Here is a 6,315-nt window from a genome sequence, read left to right on the forward strand (position 1 = left end):
TCAGGATCAGGGCCGCGGGGCTGCGGCGGGAGCGGGAAGCACCGGCACGGCCGAGACCTCACGGCGGCCGCTGACCCTTGGAGTGACCTTGTACCAGGGCCTGCCACCCCCTTCCCTGGCCGTCCCTCAGCCCCAGGGGCTGTGACCCCACGAGCAACTCTAACTTTGGATCGCAGGCACTCTCGACACAGCAGTGCCCTGCTCACGAAGGTCGGGCACTGCTGGCGTTTTGTCAGGAGGGACCTTTTGGGACGATGGATTTCTCACGTTGGGACCTTTTGGGGACGATGGATTTCTCACGTCGGATGTCCCGCTCTGACCTGGCGGCAGGACTGCGGGAGCAGGGCGAGAGCTTCTCCATGCACTCGGGGGAAGGAGAGGGCTGTGGAAACCGGGATTTCTGGTTGCTGCTGGCTACGCCTCTCGCTTGGAGTGCTCGAGACAAGGGCAGCTGCTATTCCCGGAGACAGGACTCAGTGGGTTTGGGGCAGGTTGCTCGCAGTGCTGGAGGCAGGAGCGCCCTCTGCCACAGCCCAGCCAGGAGCTGGCGGCCGGCGAGTCTCCAAATGTGTCCGAAAGAGGAAAGAAAAAAAAAAAAAAAACACCCAAGCCCAGACTCCTCAAAAAAAAATCACTTCTGCTATAACTTGTCTTTCATGCGTGCCTTCTGCTCGAACTAGGGATGTTCCTTCGGGCTTGGGGTTCCCACGTTTCAAGAAGAGTTAAAAAAAGAAAATGAGATGCGGGATATTTCAGGAAGAAAATTCGGAATTTAGGAATCCTCAAGGGATGGTCACACCAGGATCTCACAGAGGACAGGGGGCGGGGGGGCTTGGTGGTGGGAGGGTTGGAGATTAAAAAAAAAACAACCAAGCCTGCAATGGAAGCAAAACTGCCTTAAACCACTCCGCGTCGGAAATCCATGTATAGCCCTTGCTGCCGTTCTTCTGTGCAGTGGGATAACCGGCTGGCGAGTGCCTGTGAGCGTAAGGCAGGAAGAAGCAGGCTCAGCTCGGGGCTTTATGCCTCAGCAGTCCAAAAAGAAACAACAGGAACTGTTGCCTGTAAAAGGCAGCTGCTTCTTTACCTCTTCTCCACCCCTCCGGACTGCCGGGGCTGGGGAGCGGCTCCTCAGGGAGCAGAGAGAGAAGAAGGAGGGTGGACTGGGACTTTGCAAAAGTGCCCGAGCATTGGGGACAGAAGTTTCCAGGGCTGAGCTCTCTGCCTGGGACCTCGCTCCGTCTGCGGCAGGCGATTGCTTTGGCAAAGGAGCCGAGGTGCTGGAGGAGGAGGTAGGACTTTTCCCTCCTCACCGGCCGTTTCCCTAGCTCAGCAAGTAGCAGCCTCTCTAATCCCCGGCGAAGATCATGCTGCTCGGGCGATTATTTCATCGCGGCAAGCTGCTCCTCGGAGGAAATTCTCATTACGCTCTTCGGAGAGGCAAGGGAGGGGCGACTGTCACTCAGCTGCTCTGGAAAAAACAGAGGGATGAGCCTGCAGCATCCCCGGGCTCCGGCGCACGAGACGTGGTAGTGTTTCTAGGTCAGGCTGGTGATGCGGGACGTGAAGCCGGCAGAGATGACATCCTGGCTGTGTCACCTTCTGTTCCTCGATGGGCAAGGGTTGCACACAGGGGCCAGGTTTTCTTTGGAGGAGCAGTGCTGGGGATGGGGGGGGGGGGGGGGTGGAGGGTGATGGGGAGGTGGGAAGGAGCTTCATGTGTGCTCACAAGAGGGAGGGGAGATGTGTAGAGAACTGGAATCAGCTCACGGTTCCAAAAAGTGTCTTTGAGAGACCTTGGGGCCAAGGCTGAGACCTGGCTGCAGGAGCCAGATATGGCGTTCGAGAGCATCGGCTGCCCCAGTCCAGGGAAGGGCTGATGAGGCTGCCCTCCTCCCCATGTCCCGGGCTGCTGCTCCTCTGTCCATCCCTATGAACCACGTAAACAGGCAGGAGCAGGGCCCTGTGGCACACTTTAATTAAGGGATGGAGACACTGACTTCGCCTTTCCCCAGAGGATTGCAAAAGGCCCAGGCGGGCCCCACACTGCAGCTCACGGCTATCCCTGCTCCAACACGCGCTCTGCCCCCCACGTTACAACACAGGGCTCTGACTCACCAGCTGTTCCCAGCCCGCTGCTTCCAAGCCTGTAGACATCGCAGGGATCCCTCAGATGGATGCAGGGAGTCTGTCTCCTCTGCACTCCACTGGATGGAGCTGGATCTGGTAGGCAGGACATGGCACGGCCCTTGGGCCTCTGCGTAGAGCTCCAGAGTGAGGACAGCATTCTGGAGGAGTTATCCCCTGTGACTGGAGGGTGTGGGAAAGGCAGTGTGACCTCTCCAGATCTTCTGACCCCAGCAGGCAATGACACTATGGTCTCTTGATGCTCACTGACTTCTCTGTGGCTCTGGGAAGCCCTGCCCTATCTGGCTGAGATGTGAGGCCAAGGCAGTCCCTTTTCTTCTTCACATGGGTGCTGTCAGGAGCCAGGGCCGTGTGGAGGGGGGCAATATATCTCAGCACCGCTGTTAATCCTGCTCCTGGCTACAGGCAGAGTGGGGACTTGATGGGGGACCAGGGAAGCCTCCAGTTTGGGATGTTGGCTGATCCAGGAAGCCCACAACATCAGGAGTGGATCCAGCATCTCCTCCTGGCTGCCAAGAGCCAGCACTGCTGATGCCATGACCCAGGCAACAGTACTCATATCTATGTCTTTCCTTGCCTGTGTGTTGGAACAACCTCAACTCATCCCTGAGAGATGGGCAGAGCCCTGTGGCAAGGTTTAAAGGCAAGAAAGCTGATTATTGCCTTTCTCTCAAGGGAAAGGTGAGGAGGCCATTGGGGCAACATGCTCCTGGGGCTAGGGGAAGAGACCTGTGTTCTAGGGTGTGGGCTCTGTGAAGCTGGAAAACAGTTGTTTCTCTCTCATTAATGTTTTCTGGTTTTCCCCTGGTTTGAAGGCTGGTTGTGACTACGAGCTGTGGATCAGACCCAGAGCAAGGCCCCATGGCATGGCGTTTACACACCCACATCCCGCCCCAGGCCTGGGCCTTTGGCCAGACACAAGGTTTTGCTCCTCAGGGCTCCCGTCCCACTGCTCAAATGATGCATGGAAGAGATTTAAAAGGAGAGAGGAAGGTGGGAGGGAGGAGGCGAGTCAAGAGTCTCTTCCTTCCCTCCCTCCCTCTTCTCAGCACTTTGCAAACACGGTATCTTTGCAATGTCTGCTGGAGGAGGGAAAACACCTCCTGCACGTGCCCAAGGCTGGATGTGTGTTTGGGCAGGGATTGCCCTGTGGTGTAGCCAGTCCCAGGCACATGACCCTGATTGTGCCCTACTCTCTCTCCCCCTTCCTCATGCTGTCCCCAGCAGGACACCACCCAGAGCCACCCCACCCAGAGCCACCCCACAGCAGTCCCCACCCAACCAGGGCCACCTGTCTGCCCCAAGCTGGCCCTGAAGTGCCAATGGCTACCATCCTGCAAGGACAACTGGAGAGCCACCACTACTTCATCTCATCCCTCCTTGGTGTGTTAGCACACCTGGGAGAAGACGGACACAAAACACGCATGCACGCACTCACAAAACCAACCCCAAATCTGGATCAGTATCAGAGAGAATTAATTACTGGCTCATGCATATGCAGATGAGAAACTCAGCTGAACCTGGCGGCGCCTTGGGCGGCCCTGCAAAGGAGAATTCCTCTGGAGAGATATAAATCACCGCTCCCTTCTATTGCTTTCCCCATGGAGCACTACCTCCTGGGGAAGAACTGAACCTTGATTTCCTTTTTTCGCCTCCTTCTTCTTCATTTTCAATCTGCGCGGGGCCCCTGTAATTACAATGGGCTGCTTTAGGGCTTGAGTTATTTATTGGGTAACAGGGACACACCTACCCGGCTCCAGCCGCCTGCCTGCCCGCGTGTCGCAGCTTGTCCTGCCTACCCAGCAGCGCCTGCCGTGCAGTGCTGTGCCGTGCCCTGCCGCTTTAGCATGAGACAGCATGGGCAGCAACAGCAAACGGGGACCACCAGCCGTACGTGATCCACTAAAGGCACATTGGTGGTGTAGCCCCTGTGAGCAGGGACAAAAGTCACACTCTTGCTTATTGCAAAACACTGTCTTGCACGCACGTTTGGGATGCCACTGGAGCTTACATCACTTGTGAAATCCTTGGCCCTATTTTATAGGTGGGTAAAGTGAGCAGGGAGGTGCTTTCCTCAGGGTCATTCCCAGGGTTCAGAAGAAGAACCCATCCCTCCAGCCAATGGGTGGCTGGGAAAGAAGGTGCCGGCCCAAGTGCTCAGCTCTAGATTTCAGCTGGTGGGACCTGTCCCCTGTGCCTCTGCTTCACTTCCTGGTGGGAATCCTCTGCCCAGCCCCAGCTCTGTATCCGCCTTCCCAACCCCTTTCCCCCCACAGGCAGACCTGTGTGCTCAGAGGAGACAAATACTCGGGGCTGGAGACCACATGGCTGGAGGGAATTAAATAATTGATGGACCAGAAGTCTCAAGCAGATACTGAATCTCCAGGGGCAGCATTCAAGAGGCAAAGCAGAGCCCCGGACAAGACCCTTCTCTCTGATATCATGCCAACATATCTCATTCCTGCCTGGGGCTCCTGGTGGGCTGAAGATGTGGGGTGCTGGGGATAGGAGTGCTCCTCCACTCATCTCTCAGCTTGCCCCCCGTGCTGCTGGAGTTCTGGAGGGACTGGCCACCTTCCAGCCCAGCAGGGAGGAGCCAGGGGAAGGAGGCTGCTGCTTCCAGGCTGAAACCCTCCTGCTTGGGGAGGTTCCCATTGAACAACACCTTTGGAGAGAGTGGGCTGAGCAGGGAAGAGGAAGGAAGTCTGCCAAAGCAAGGTGGGTGCTTGGCTTTTCCCTGTACAAGAACGTGGGGCCATCAGATAGCAGGAAGCTCCACTCCAGTGAAAGGGAGAGCTCTCCTGCCATGGCTGAGCTGTGGCCTCCTTGCTGTGGGAGCATGGAAAATGGCTTAAAAAATTACAGGCAAAAAGCAACTGGGTAAATTCAGCAGAGAAATTGGAAGAAGTTAAATCCAGTGGTCCTACTCCCTGTTCTGGAGGTCCCTCCGTGGCAAAGCCTCAGTGTCTGGGAGAGGGTCACTGCCTAACAGTCCCTCTCCTGCTTCCTGCCCTCAGCATCGTGGCAGAGGTGCTGGTGACCCACTGCTGGCCCAGCCACGATGGACATCAGTGGGTCACAAGGTGAAAGGACTCCCCATGCGATAGCCATGGATTGCAGGCATCAGCCTTGCAGGGTTGCAGTGGCAGGAGGAACAGGTTTTCCCACCCAAAGCACTGATCGAGAGCTGCAATGGGATTTGCCAGGCTGCAGCATGAAGCATCTCTCTGCATTAGACATATTTGTCGATATTTTATCCACCAATAAAAGCAGTGCATGACCAAATTGAATATTTAATTTAATATACGCTAACCAGGAGCCGGTTGGCATTGAACCCAATAGAAAATATTTGCTGCCCTCACTCTCATTTTTAGTGGATTTTTCATGAAAAGTTGTTGATTTTTTTTTGCTTGTAATTTATTCATTTTTTTCCTTTAGGTAATAACAATATGATCTGAAAATTACAATTTTCATTTACCAACTCAGGATTTTAATGAACAAGCTGTTTGAATAACCATTTGGACAACTATTGGAAAAAAAAAAGGGAGAGAAGAATGCATTTTAAATCCTCAAAATAGCTCCCCCCTCCACCAACTTCAGTAATTTACAGAAGAGCAGTTCCTTCATTTTTTTCCCCCAGCATACTAGATGAAACATTTGAGAGTGTTTGAAGCTGGCAAGAACTGCATTTCTAGCTACTGATGTCATGAAAATATAAATTGGCAGATTTTTCACGCTGGGTCAACGTGTAGTGATAAGCACGATGCCATACCTTTAGGAGCAGTATTTGTTGGTAAACAGATGGGGAGCAGCCCGTAATGTCCATAGTCAATAATACAGAGCCAACGTGCAGTGCCGGAGTGGCTGTCGGAGCAATAAATTGACGATCTTCCTGCTACAGCCTGGGCCATCCTGGGCTGTCACTGTTGAGCCTGTTGTGAGGAAAAGACATGATGTGGAGAATCACAATGAATAATTTAGAGAACATCCTTGTTCAACGTTCTTCAACTGCCCATTGACTCATTTCTGCTGCTCCTGTTTCAAGCAACTGGAGGAATCCTTCCTATTTTCCATGCCAAATATAGCAGTTTTTCCAGAAATGCTCAAACACACAAGCCAGGAAGTTTCCCTTCTCTGGGTGAGTCACTGGAAGTTCAGGCTGCATTT

The 6,315-nt window shown here is 54.1% G+C and overlaps 1 long non-coding RNA gene across 1 annotated transcript; it reads left to right on the top strand.

The window, feature by feature from the left end:
- LOC137479884 (uncharacterized) lies at positions 1-5,433 on the top strand. Its single transcript, XR_011002575.1, has 2 exons — positions 1-4,192; positions 4,425-5,433. It is a non-coding gene; the product is annotated as an uncharacterized lncRNA (long non-coding RNA).
- The last annotated feature ends 882 nt before the right edge of the window (positions 5,434-6,315 follow it).

The sequence above is a fragment of the Anomalospiza imberbis genome, chromosome 10, assembly GCF_031753505.1.
Source record: "Anomalospiza imberbis isolate Cuckoo-Finch-1a 21T00152 chromosome 10, ASM3175350v1, whole genome shotgun sequence".
NCBI lineage: Eukaryota > Metazoa > Chordata > Aves > Passeriformes > Viduidae > Anomalospiza > Anomalospiza imberbis.